This window comes from Neovison vison, chromosome 3 (assembly GCF_020171115.1).
Source record: "Neovison vison isolate M4711 chromosome 3, ASM_NN_V1, whole genome shotgun sequence".
NCBI classification, from domain to species: Eukaryota; Metazoa; Chordata; class Mammalia; order Carnivora; family Mustelidae; genus Neogale; species Neogale vison.
Genome location: NC_058093.1, coordinates 175605408 through 175618337, shown reverse-complemented (window position 1 = coordinate 175618337; position 12930 = coordinate 175605408). Strand labels below are relative to the sequence as shown.

Here is a 12930-nt window from a genome sequence, read left to right as displayed (position 1 = left end):
TTTTTTTTAGAGAATCCAGTTTTGCAAGAAACTTCCCAGGGTTTATTATTCTGGAGACCAGAACAAGTCAGGATGACCCTAGTGTTTTCAGTTTATCCAGCAGTGCAAAATGGTTTAATTTTGCTTCTAACTATAGTATGTGATATGCTTAATCATAGTGGAAGCAGTACGAAGTGTGAGTTTTGCTTTTATAAATTAGTGGTGACATACCTCATGCAGGGGGAAGGAGAGGAGGCAGGAGGGCGGGGCAGACAGTGTGTAAGCATATAGTAGGCTGGACATGGCAGGTAAGTGAGGCAGCGAGAAAATATTAAAGAAGGAAGTATTTGCTCTTTCTGAGTCTCCCTTCAGTCCTGTGTGAGTGGTCAGGCAGTCTAGGTCATTAGTTTCCAACCTTTGACATTGGCTCCAAATAAAATGTTGGTGAGGAGTCATTGTAGTACCTGGAGAAGACAGAACCAAAATACCCAAGAGAGAGCCTACTCAAATGGTAGCAGAACGATATTGTCTGGCTTAAAACAAAACACCTTCATAAGGATTTAACACCAGCCCAACTTGAAAGTTTCAGACTTCGACTGATGGCAAACCAAAGATAAGGTATGTGTAAGCTTCTCTAGAAAGAAAGAGTCAAAGTCTACAGGAAATTACCATCACCTGCAATAACAAAATAAGTCTTCTCAGTTGGCGATAGGAGGTGAATTTACACACAGGCTCTATAAAAAAGCTAAATAGTAAAGCTCCAATCTTCCACTTGGGAATCTCTTTATGTTGTGCTCACCACCAGTTCTCCCTTTACAATTCTATCACTGTTATGAACACAGATCTTCTCCTTAATCGCTGGCAGCACAGCTGAGATCCTGCTGGAGTGATAAGACTTTAGTATGCAGAAGAAAAAAAACCCTGTGAGGGATCTTTGAGACACAGATTTCTAGGTTCCATGTCCAGCGATTTTAAATTAGTCAAGTATAGGCGTACCTCATCTCATCATGCTTCACATTATTGCATTTCACAGATACTGTGATTTATCTGTTTACAGATTGAAGGTTGTGGCATCCCTACATAGAACAAGTCTGTTGATGCCATGTTTCCAACAGCATTTGCTCATTTTTTGTCTCTGTGTCATATTTAGATAATTCTTGCGGTATTTCAAAGTATTTCATTATCGTATTTGTTATGGTGATCTGTGATGAATGATCTTTGATGTTCCTATTATAATTACTTTGGGACACCATGAGCTGTGCACATTTCAAATGGCAAACTTATATGACAAATGTTGTGTGTGTTCTGACTGCTACAACCACCAGTATTCCCGTCTCCTTCCCTTTCCTTGAGACTTATTCCCCAAGACACAACAATTTTAAAATTAAGTCTACTTATTACCCTACGATGGCTTCTGAGTGTTCAAGGGAAAGGAAGAGTCTCACATCTCTCACTTGAAATCAAAAGCTAGAAACAATTAAGCTTCGTGAGGAAGGCATGTTGAAAGATGAGACAGGCCAAAGGCTAGGTCTCTTGCTCCATTTAGCTATGTTATACATGCAAAGCAAAAGTTCTTGAAGGAAATTAAAAGCACTAGCCCAGTGGACACATGAGTGATAAGTAAGCTGAATAGTCTTATTGCTGATACAGAGAGTTTGAGTGATCTGGATAGAGGATCAAACCACCCACAACATTCCCTTAAACCAAAGTCTAATCCAGAACAAGTCCCTACCTCTTTAATTCTGTGAAGGGTGAGACAGGTGAGGAAGCTGCAGTAGAAAGCTTGTAGCTAACAGAGGCTGGAGCATGGAGTTTAAGGAAAGAGGCCATCTTTATAACATCAAGTGCACGGCGAAGCAGCAAATGTTGATGGAGAAGCTATAGCAAGTGATCCAGACGATGTAGCTAAGATAATCAGTGAGGGTGGCTACCCTAAAAAACAGATTTTCAGTGTAGACCAAATAGCATTCTACTGAAAGAAGATGTCATCTAAGACTTGCATAGCTAGGGGCGCCTGGGTGGCTCAGTGGGTTAAGCCGCTGCCTTCGGCTCAGGTCATGATCTCAGGCTCCTGGGATCGAGTCCCGCATCGGGCTCTCTGCTCAGCAGGGAGTCTGCATCCCCCTCTCTCTCTCTCTGCCTGCCTCTCTGTCTACTTGTGATCTCTGTCTGTCAAATAAACAAATAAAATCTTTAAAAAAAAAAAAAAAAGAAGACTTGCATAGCTAGAAAGGAGAAGGCAATGCCTGGCTTCAAAGCTCCAAAGGACAGGCTGACTCTCTTGCTAGGGGCTACTGCAGCTGGTGACTTTAAAATGAAGTCAATGCTCATTTACCATTCTGAAAATTCTTGGTCTCTTAAGAACAATGCTGTTAGGGCACCTGGTGGGTCAGTTGGTTAAACGTCCAACTCTTGCTTTCAGCTTGATCTCCAGGTCCTGGGATCAAGCCCTGTATCAGAGTCCATGATCAGCAGGGAGACTGCTTGAGGACTTTCTCCCTTTCCTTCTGCTGCTTCCCCTGCTCATGCTCTCTCTCTTTATCGAAAATAAGTAAATAAATCTTAAAAAAAAAGAATTATTCTAGGTTTACTATGTGTTTACTCTCTAAGTGGAGCAACAAAGCCTGGATGACAGCGCATTTATTTATAGCATGGCTTACTGAATCTTTTAAACCCACTGTTGAGACCCACTGCTCAGAAGAAAAGATTCCTTTCAAAATAGTACGTATTAATAATGCACCTGGTGAGCCAAGAACTCTGATGGAGATATGCACTTGAATGTATGTTGTTTTCATGCCTGCTAACATAAAATCCATTTGGCAGCTCACGGATCAAGGAGTAATTTCGACTCAAGTCTTATTATTGAAGAAATACATTTCATAGGGCTATAGCTTCCACAGACAGTGATTCTTCTGATGCATCTAGCCACAAAGTCGATGAAAAGTTTTCTGGAAAAGATTCACTATTGTAGATGCCATTAAGAACATTTGTGATTCATGGGGAAAGGTCAAAATATCAAAATTACCAGGAATGTAGAAGAAGTTAATTCCAACTCTAAGGGATGACTTTAAGGGGTTCCAGATTTCTATGGAGGAAGTCAATGCAGATGTGGTGGGAATAGCAAGAGAACTAGAATTACAAGTGGAGCTTGAAGATGGGACCAAATTGCTGCAAGCTCATGACAGAGCTTTAGTGTGAGGGGTTGGTTCTGATGGATGAACAAAGAAAATGTTTCCTTCATGTGGAATCTACTCCTGGTGACAATGCTGTGAACATTGTTGAAATGACAACAGAGGACTTAGAATACTCCATAACCTTAGCTGGTGAAGCAGCAACAGGGTTTGAGAGGATTGACTCCCAATTTGGAAAGAAGTTCTACTGTGGGTAAAATGCTATCAAACAGCACGCATGCTACAGAGAAATCGTTCATGAAAGGAAGAGTCAATTAATGTGGCAAACTTCATTGCTGCTGCCTTATTTTAAGAATTTGCCTTAGCTACCTCAGCCTTCAGCAACCACCACCGTAATGAGTCAATGGCCATGAACACAGAGGAAAGACCCTTCACCCTCAAAATGACGATGACTCACTGAAATCTCAGGTGATGGTTAGCTTGATTTTTATTTATTTATTATTTTTTTTAGCAATAAGGTATTTTTAGGGGCGCCTGGGTGGCTCAGTGGGTTAAAGCTTCTGCCTTCAGCCTAGGTCGTGATCCCAGGGTACTGGGATCAAGCCTCGAATGGGGCTCTCTGCTCAGCAGGGAGCGTGCCTCCCCTTTCTCTCTGCCTGTCTCTCTGCCTACTTGTGATCTCTGTCTGTCAAATAAATAAATAAAATCTTTTAAAAAAAGTATTTTAAAATTCAGATATGTACCTTGTTTCTGGACATAATGCTATTGTACACTTAATAGACTACAGTATAGTGTAAACATAACTTTTAGAGGCACTGGGAAACCGAAACATTCATTTGACCTCCTTTAATGCAATAGTCACTTTATTGTGGTGACTGGAACAGAATCCACAATATCTCCGAGGTGTGCCCATACTGTATGGGACTAGGAATTTTTACTTTTAACAACTTCCAGGTGATTCTAGTGGAGGTAGTCCAAATACCAAATTTTGAGAAAGACTGGACCAGAGGGAATAAAAGGGTGATGAATATAAAAAAGAATATGTAGTCTGATTTACAAAATACCAGTGACTCATTTGCAGCTCACAGCCCCTGCCTTCAGATATGCAGAGGTAGTCTTCCCCTAGCAATCAACAGTCTCTCAAACATTTCTACCTTACTTCCAATACAGTTCCCAAAGAAAGCTCAAAGAGAAAGACAAATTCCCCCGTTAGACTGTTTCCATTTCCTATCTAGGTTTCACTTTCTTGAAAGAGAAGCTTTTCCCTGAAAACTGGTTACTACTCATCCTCCCCTTATAAGGCAGTGGGCCTGTCATAAAGGTGGGAGTCAGCAACCCTCCAGAGATACACAAGTAGCTCATTTACTTTTACATAACCACATAAATTATGAAAAACAAGGACTATTTTTTTCACATTCCTCAACATCTTTATTTTTTAGTTCTAAATGGTCTCATCAGTAATTTAGTTCATACTGACCTCAGCCAAGCTCAGACCTGTTCCTCTTCACAGACCCTCCTTCAGCATGAGGTAAACATCACTCCTGTAATTAATTGCCTCCCTGCTGCCTAATGGGATTTAGCTCCTAATGCTTCCGGAATGTGATCTAGAAAAGAAATACTCTCCAAAGGAAACAATAAATTTGCAAAGATAAAACTGCTTACATCACGCTGGATACATTGCACAAAGAACCAAGCATCTCCCTTCTCCATCATACACTGAGGAAATATGGACTTAAAAAAAATTTTTTTTTGAAATATGGACTTTTTAAAGAGAGTTAGTTGGAACAAAATATGTACAAACACTCGCAATTTTCATGTTTTTGTTCTTCAGTTTTAGAGTAGATGCTTCCTGCTTCTACAGCTGTTGGGTGTGTCCCTCCTCCTGTTCCTGTGATCTAAACCTAAAAAAAGGCTTCTCAAAGAGGAAGAAAGAAGTTGAGTAGAGTCACAACTTCACACAACACACACACACACACACACACACACACACACACGCACAGTATTTTATAGGGTCTCATGAATATTTTAGATTTTTAGATTCACGGTATCTCAACCCTTCCCATTTTAGAAAATATTTTTGCCTGACATTACAAAACTAAATCTGCCCAACCTGTTGCTTTTTCAGAACAAAGGAAGTTTAGGGGCGCCTGGGTGGCTCAGATGGTTAAGCATCTGCCTTTGGCTCAGGTCATGGTCTCAGGGTCCTGGAATCGAGTCCTGCATTGGGCTCCATGCTTGCTGGGGAGTCTGCTTCTCCCTCTCCCTCTGTCTCTCTTCCAGCTTGTGCTTTCTCTCTCTCTTTCTGGCTTACTCTCTCTCCAATAAATAAATAACATCTTTTTAAAAAAAGGAAGTTTATAGTAAATAGTGTATTGTCTCCAATTTTGCTTGCCTGAGAAAGAAACTGCTTATAACTCAAAGCAAATTCCTCAAGGTGTGTTCTAGCACAAAGCCAACCACAACAGGAAGGGGAAGTACATGGTATCTTACATTTAGTACGATTTTGTTATTCTCTCCCTATGTGGCAAAATCTCCTCATAGACTAAAGTATCCATGGAAGTGCAAGAAACAGCTTGTGGGTGTCTGAGGTGAGTCTCACCTTAGATCTTTCAACTATGTTGAGCAGTACACCAGCCATAATTCCCATTGGTCTGCTTTCATGGAATTTTTCCTTGAGTGCTCCTCTAGAGCTACAACCTACTGAGGCTTTTCTATGGCCTACCACTCAGCCAAATGACTTTTCTCAACCAGGACCTTTACTCTCATCCCAGCCTGAGAAAGGACAGCACAATTCTGCTAGCAGTCAGACTGTGATAAACAATGTTTTCCACAGGACTTGGGTCAACAGAACAAAGTTTCTAACAAAACACATTGAAGACCCTACTGCAGTTACAAGCATAGTGAACAACCCATCCATTTTTAGAAATGACCAGCACAAACACAACCCTGTCCTCTCTTACTGAGACATTCCATGATCAGTTCTTTTTAACAATAATCATCAGGTATGACCTGATGACCTTTTCTTTGGTTGGTGGGCTCTAACTGGCTTTTGTTAGTTCTGGGTGACCTCTTCATCTCTCAGAGTGACTGTCCCATAGAACTGGAGTCCCCTTATTTTCCCTTTCCCTAGAAACCACAGTATGCCCCTCACTTGGTGAAGCTCCCCAAATTCCCTTTCTTTGCCCCAGAATAGAGCTTTCTGTAAGGAAAGACACCAGGATATGCTGTTCTCAGTTGCTAGTTACCAAATTACTCCCCTTGTCTTCACCTACAGATGAAGAGTATCACCACAGGCTGATAGGGGATTTGCTGCCTTCGGCACCAACTGCTTACCCATCGCCTTCATCCAGAGGCTCCTGCTGGATGTGTGAGAATCACTTCAACCTTCCCTTCTTCTCCACAGCCAACTTCATTTCTGGCCTGATTTAATTCCACATCGTCTCTTGCTTGCTTGAGAATGGACAATTTCAAGTAACCAGCTGTTCCACCTCTCCATATTTTTCTTCCAGGGTATGAGGCATTAAAGTGAAAGTATGAGAGCAGATCTGGAATTCCTTTTCCATAGTCCAAATAACTTCGAGCCTAAGAAGCCAAGCCTCTCAAATAGACCTAATCTCATCTTCCTCAATCCCAAACTGTCAGATACCTAGGAAATCAGTTTTACAACCATTCCATTTATTCCCTAGCATATTGGTGGAGCTTTGCATTATCCATCTTTGTGAGTAAAGAAGAAAGGCCTTTTCTTATGGTCTTGGGCAACTAATTTGTAGAGAACAAATATTCTTTTTTTTTTTTTTTTTTGAGATTTTATTTATTGGGGCTCCTGGGTGGCTCAGTTGGTTAAGCGTCTGCCTGCAGCTCAGGTCATGATCCTAGGGTCTTGGGATCAAGCCCTACGTGGGACTCCTTTCTCAGCAGGGATCCTGCTTCTCCCTCTCCTCTGCCTTCCTCTCTGTGCTTATGCTATTTCTCTCTCTCTCTGTCAAATAAATAAAATCTTTTAAAAAATTTATTTATTTGAGAGAAAGAGCACAAGCAGGAGAAGCCATAGGCAGAGGGAGAGACAGAAGCAGGCTCCCCACTGAGCAGAGGACGCCCCCCCACCCCGCCCCCACTGTGGGGCTCCATCCCAGGACCCTGGGATCATGACCTGAGCAAAAGGCAGACGCTTAATGAACTGAGCCACCCAGGCGCCCAAGAACAAATATTCTTCCTATTTCTGAGGCCTAAAGATAAGCAGAGAGTAATTTTTCCTTGTAACTATAGTGCTCTGGTTTGTGTCCTCTTTTAGACATTTTACCAAACTACATCCCTCAGGTGAGCTCATTTCTACTAGTAAACAAACTAGCTTCTTCAGCACAGACACCTTTCTCCTTTCTTAGTTGCTTAAAGTCTTGCCATGCCAGTAGAGAGCTACTCATCACTCCATCCTCCATCACAATGGAGCTGTTGCCTCCCTTTCACAGGCAAACAACTCAGGGGCCTTCCCCATTTGTATCCTCCTCCTGCAGTTATCTGGTGGGTGGAGTCTCCGGCTTCAGAGCTCCTATCTTGCTCCCCAGTCAGAGGTTGCGAGGTCTGTAAGCCATGACTATCTCACTATCATAACCCTTTTACAAATTGTTGGTGGAGCTTGTCCCTAACCACTCTGTTACTGGACACTAGCCATTTACAGTCCCCAAATTAACTGTACCCCGCCCTGCCCAATCACACTGTAACCTTGCTAAGTAGGCCACACCCTCAGCAACTTCACTGACCAATATTCCATTAATTTAAGTTCCTTTCTCTCTAGGTGTGTTATATTTTGCACAATTCTTCAATTCTTCAGCTCCTCAGAGAATTACCTGACTTCCTGGATACCTTGCTAAATTGCTTCACAAACTCCCATGTTCTCACAATCCTTTTTTTGATTTTTTTCCCTGGGAGATCTCTGTTCCTCCTACTGAATGGCTTGACACCCCAGAGATGCCACACAGAGAAAAGTCTGATGAACGCCCACAAAAATCAGCATGATATAATTGCTAAAAGTTGAGGTTCTGAAGTCAAACTGCCTGAATTCAGTTTTGCCCTTCCCTAAAGAACATTACCATTTACTAATGAAAACTTGATAAAATTACATTGTCTTTCTGTGTCTCAATATATGTGAGGTCAAGTAAATAAAAAATAATTATGGAAACCTTAGTTATATAGTTGATAAGGTAGATTCGATTGATAATATATCCAATTAAATATCCTTAAAAGGGAATGCTCTTCTCTTTCAATTGCCCATGAATACTCACAAAAACCATTAGGCCACAAAGAAAAGCCTCAGCAAATCCAAACAGTAAACAGTAAAGACAGTATTCTCTAATAACAACACAATGTAACTGAGAATCACTAAAAATTGGGGGGACTTCTTCCATGTGGAAATTTAAAATTATTTAAAACAATGCCTAGAACAAAGAGAAGTCAGGAGCTGAAACTGCAGACAATGATAACACAACAAAGACTTGTGACGTCACTTCCTGCAGGCAGCCTTCACTCCCTCTGCTCTTGTGTCTCTGTCTCCTGGCACCTCTGCTCCCAGGCCCCACAGATTGCAATGCAAAAAGAAATCATACTAGTCATTGACAATGGCTTTGTCAAGTGTAAAGTTGGCTTTGCTGGGGATGATGACTGCTAGCCATATTCCCATTTATTATGAGGTACCCAGTGCTCGCTTCAGCAGCACATATACTAAAATATTATGAGGTACCCAACACCAGGGCATCATGGTGGGCATGAGGTAGAATGACAGCTACATGGGTGACAGGGTCCAGAGTAATTCCTGCATCCTGACCATGACATAGCATCATCACCAACTGGGATGAATTGGGGGAAAACCTGGCTCCACACCTTCTATAATGAGCTACATGTTGTTCTGGAGGAGTGCCTGGGACTGCCCACTGAGGCACTCCTGAACATCAAGTGCAGTGCAACAGACAGAAGATGACTATGGTCATGTTTGAGACCTTCAACACCTGGGTCGGGTATGTGGCCATCCAGGCTGTGCTGTCCCTTTATGCCTCTGGCCACATCTTTGGTATTGCAATGGGTCCTAGGGATGGGGTCACCCACAGGGTGTCCATCTATTAGGGCTACACCCAGCTTCAGTCATACTGGGTCTGGACCTTGCTAGCTGGGACCTGGCTGACTTCTTCATAAAGATCCTCATGGAGCGTGGGTATAGGTTCACCTCTACCACTGAGCAAAAAAAATCATACATGGCATCAACAAGAACTCTGCTATATCACCCTGGGCTTGCAGCAGGAGATGGCTACAACTTTGTCCTCTTTTGTCCAGTAAAATTATGAGCATCCAGACAACCAGGTGATCACATGAGCAATGAGTGGCTCTGGTGTGCAGAGGAGCTCTTTTCCTTTCTCCTTCCTAGGTGTTGAGTCCTGTGAGACCATGTCCATGAGACCACCTTCTACTCCATCATAAAGTGTGATGTTGACATTTAGAAGGACCTGAATCTCAACATGGTGTGTCTGGTGGGACATTGCCAATAAGATGCAGAAATAGATCATTGCCTTGACTTGCAGTACAATGAAGGTCAAGATCATCACTCCTCCTGAAAGTAAGTGCTTAGTGTGGGTTGGGGACTCCATCCTGGCCTCACTGTCCACCTTCCAGCAAATGTGGATCAGCAAGCAGAAGAAGGACAAGTCAGCCCCTCCATTCACTGCCCATTTCTTTTTTTTTTTTTTTTAAGATTTTATTTATTTATTTGACAGAGAGAGATCTCACAAGTAGGCAGAGAGGCAGGCAGAGAGAGAGGAGGAAGCAGGCTCCCTGCTGAGCAGAGAGCCCGATGCGGGACTCGATCCCAGGACCCGAGATCATGACCTGAGCCGAAGGCAGCGGCTTAACCCACTGAGCCACCCAGGCGCCCCTCACTGCCCATTTCTAAATGGGCTTGCAAGAAGATTCACAGCATTTGTTTCATGAGATGACTCAGAAGTATACATTTGCCTCACCTCCTGCTGGCCTCATGGAACTAGAATAAGCCTTTGAAAAGAGGTTTATCATTTATCTGTTTTAGCACTGGATTGTAGAATTTGCTGCTGACTTTGATGTTATATTCAAGTTAAGTGTTCTCTTTATATATTTAAAACCCTGCATATATCTTCGACTTAAATCCTTAGTACATGTGGTTTAGTCACGTTCTAACTAAGGTGAGACAGGTTTATAGAAGAGAAATCCATTGTCTTGGTGAGAACTTGCAAGATCATCAATTTCTTGATATGTGCAGTGTTAATGTGTAAGAACTGACTATTCCAGGATTTCTCTAGAGGCTGGCAAGAGTTCTTGGACCACTTGATTTTTCTCTTTCTTTTTTTTTTTTTTTTAAGTTTTTATTTATTTATTTGACAGAGATCACAAGTAGGCAGAGAAGCAGACAGAGAGAGAGGAGAAAGCAGTATCCCTGCCGAGCAAAGAGCTCGATGCAGGGCTTGATTGCGGACCCTGCGATCATGGCCTGAGCTGAAGGCAGAGGCCTTAACCCCTGAGCCACCCAGGTACCCCATCCACTTGTTACTTCTGTCTTGCTAATCATATAGGGTTGACAAAATGCAAGTCTTCTTGCTCAGTTTCTTTTCTTACCAGGTATTTCCCTGTCAGAACTTGGGGGGTCATTACTTGCCTTGAATTGGAAATGTTTTACATTTACGCCTGTAAACTTATTCATCATTTTAATCTATGTCATTCTTCAGGGGCCATCCTGTTTCTGAGAGCGCCAGACTGGTGAATCAAATGGAGATAGTGAATCCTTTGTCACCTCTGAATTCTTCAGGTCTTTCTATAATGGTTGTATTAATGTTTGCTATCCTTCCTGGTATCTGATGTTATTTTTATTTACTATCCTGATGAAACTGGTAGTTGCAGCAGTTTCCATATGGCTTTCCTCACTATTACAGTTTTTATGCTTGCATACCAGGGACAGATTATGGGGTTGTGGGGTATTCTTCAAATCCCAAATATACCAACTTCATTTATGTACTTGGAGGTTGAGGAAGCGAACTTTGGGTAGGTCCATAAGACCTAATGGGTATATGATGAACCAGATTTTAGCCAAGACTCCATTAATTAGTCCTTGTAGGCCCTACTCTCATAGAAGGGCCATCTGCGTTGGTGCTTTTCGTTAAATGTCAATTCAGATCCTGTGTCAAAGAATCCTAAAACAGTTTGGTTAGTCTTCTTTTCACACTGTACAATCATTCAAATAAGTGGCTGTGGGTCTTTTTCAGGGAAGGACTGGGGGAGTTATCACCATATACATTTGCCATAATGTTGCTAGGTCCTTCCTCCTAGAGACTCAGTTACCTCCTCTTTAGTAATGGGATTCAAATCTGAAAATGGTCCATATCTGGGAACTGAGCAAGGGATTATGACTTTTTGTAGGGATGATCACCCTAAGTGCCACCCCCCCTCCAGTATTCTTGCTTTTTGTTGATTGTAGAGTTAAAAATCACACTTGTTCAATTTCATTGTTAACCTAAGACTCCTCTAAAATATAGTCTATCAGGCGCCTGGGTGGCTCAATCATTAAGCGTCTGCTTTGGCTTAGGTCATGATCTCAGGGTCCTGGGTTCAAGCCCCACATCAAGCTCCCTGCTCCTCGGGAAGCCTGCTTCTCCCTCTCCCACTCCCCCTGTTTGTGTTCCCTCTCTCGCTGTGTCTTTCTTTGTCAAATAAATAAAATCTTAAAAAAAAAGTATCAATTAAAAAAAAAGATTACCCCCTCCTTGGTGTATTTCTTTGGACTTCATTATCACAAAGAGTGGGAGAGTATAGTTCTGTCCTTCCCTTTGGCCTCTAGGGATACCATCTCTATTAACTATGTCCCAGACTTCTTCAGATTAAGCCCCTTCGACCACTTTTCTGACCTAGTCCATCACTGTGGGCAGCTTCTTGGCCTTTGTTACTTCAGAGCTCCATTATCCCAATGGATGTTCATGAGCTTAGTGCTATGCCTGCCTCTGCTTCTGTCAACACAGTCTGTAAAAGAGCTACCACTGAACGTCCTAGTGATACTGCTGCCCTTCTCACCAGGACATTCCCTGTGGCCTTCATGCATGAGTTGTCCTCAAGGTCCTCCTATGAAACCCTGGGGACTCTTCTGCCTTCACATTGTGTGTTGCAGCATTCTCACTTCCCTCAGCCTTTCTGTTCTTCCTTTACTCTCTGCAAGGGCAACACAGGCATTTCCATTTGACTGAGTAATAGCCGTCATCTTATCTATCCAGCCTCCTTATCAGTGAGTTTACCAAATCTGCTGGGGTCCTTTACAGGGTGTTAAATTCTGTATTCTGAAAAAGTATCCCTAAGCCAGGGAATTCTTGCTTATTGAACTTATGTATTAAGCACCTTTGTGGTACTGGAGTGGAACTGGAGATATTAATATGAACTCATGGTTTGTAATATATTGATTCAGATAGAAATATTTAGATATATGTATGTATATAATAAATATTGATATTTTCTAACTCTGTCCTTGGGGAAGACCTGGAAACATTGGCACATTAGGAGCAACGAACACATACAGTGCTCAAGCTTTGGTTTCCAAATATTATTGTCCATTAAAAAGGACCAGTCATCCTTGGAGAACTGGCCAATACCAGGGATTGAGCAGGGAAAGTAAAGACTAGGCCTGAAACATTGGATTGTGCCAGAAAGTAAGTGAATACTCAAAGAATGACAGAGAAATGTCAAAAAAGGATAGAGGAGTCAGCCGGAAGGGGGCTCCCACTGGTCAAACCTGGGACAATTTAAACAACAAAATAAATAATGATAG

The 12930-nt window shown here is 42.2% G+C and overlaps 1 pseudogene; it reads left to right on the top strand.

Moving 5' to 3' along the window:
* The first annotated feature begins 280 nt into the window (after positions 1–280).
* On the top strand, positions 281–10979 carry LOC122903597 (annotated as a pseudogene).
* Positions 10980–12930: the final 1951 nt, after the last annotated feature.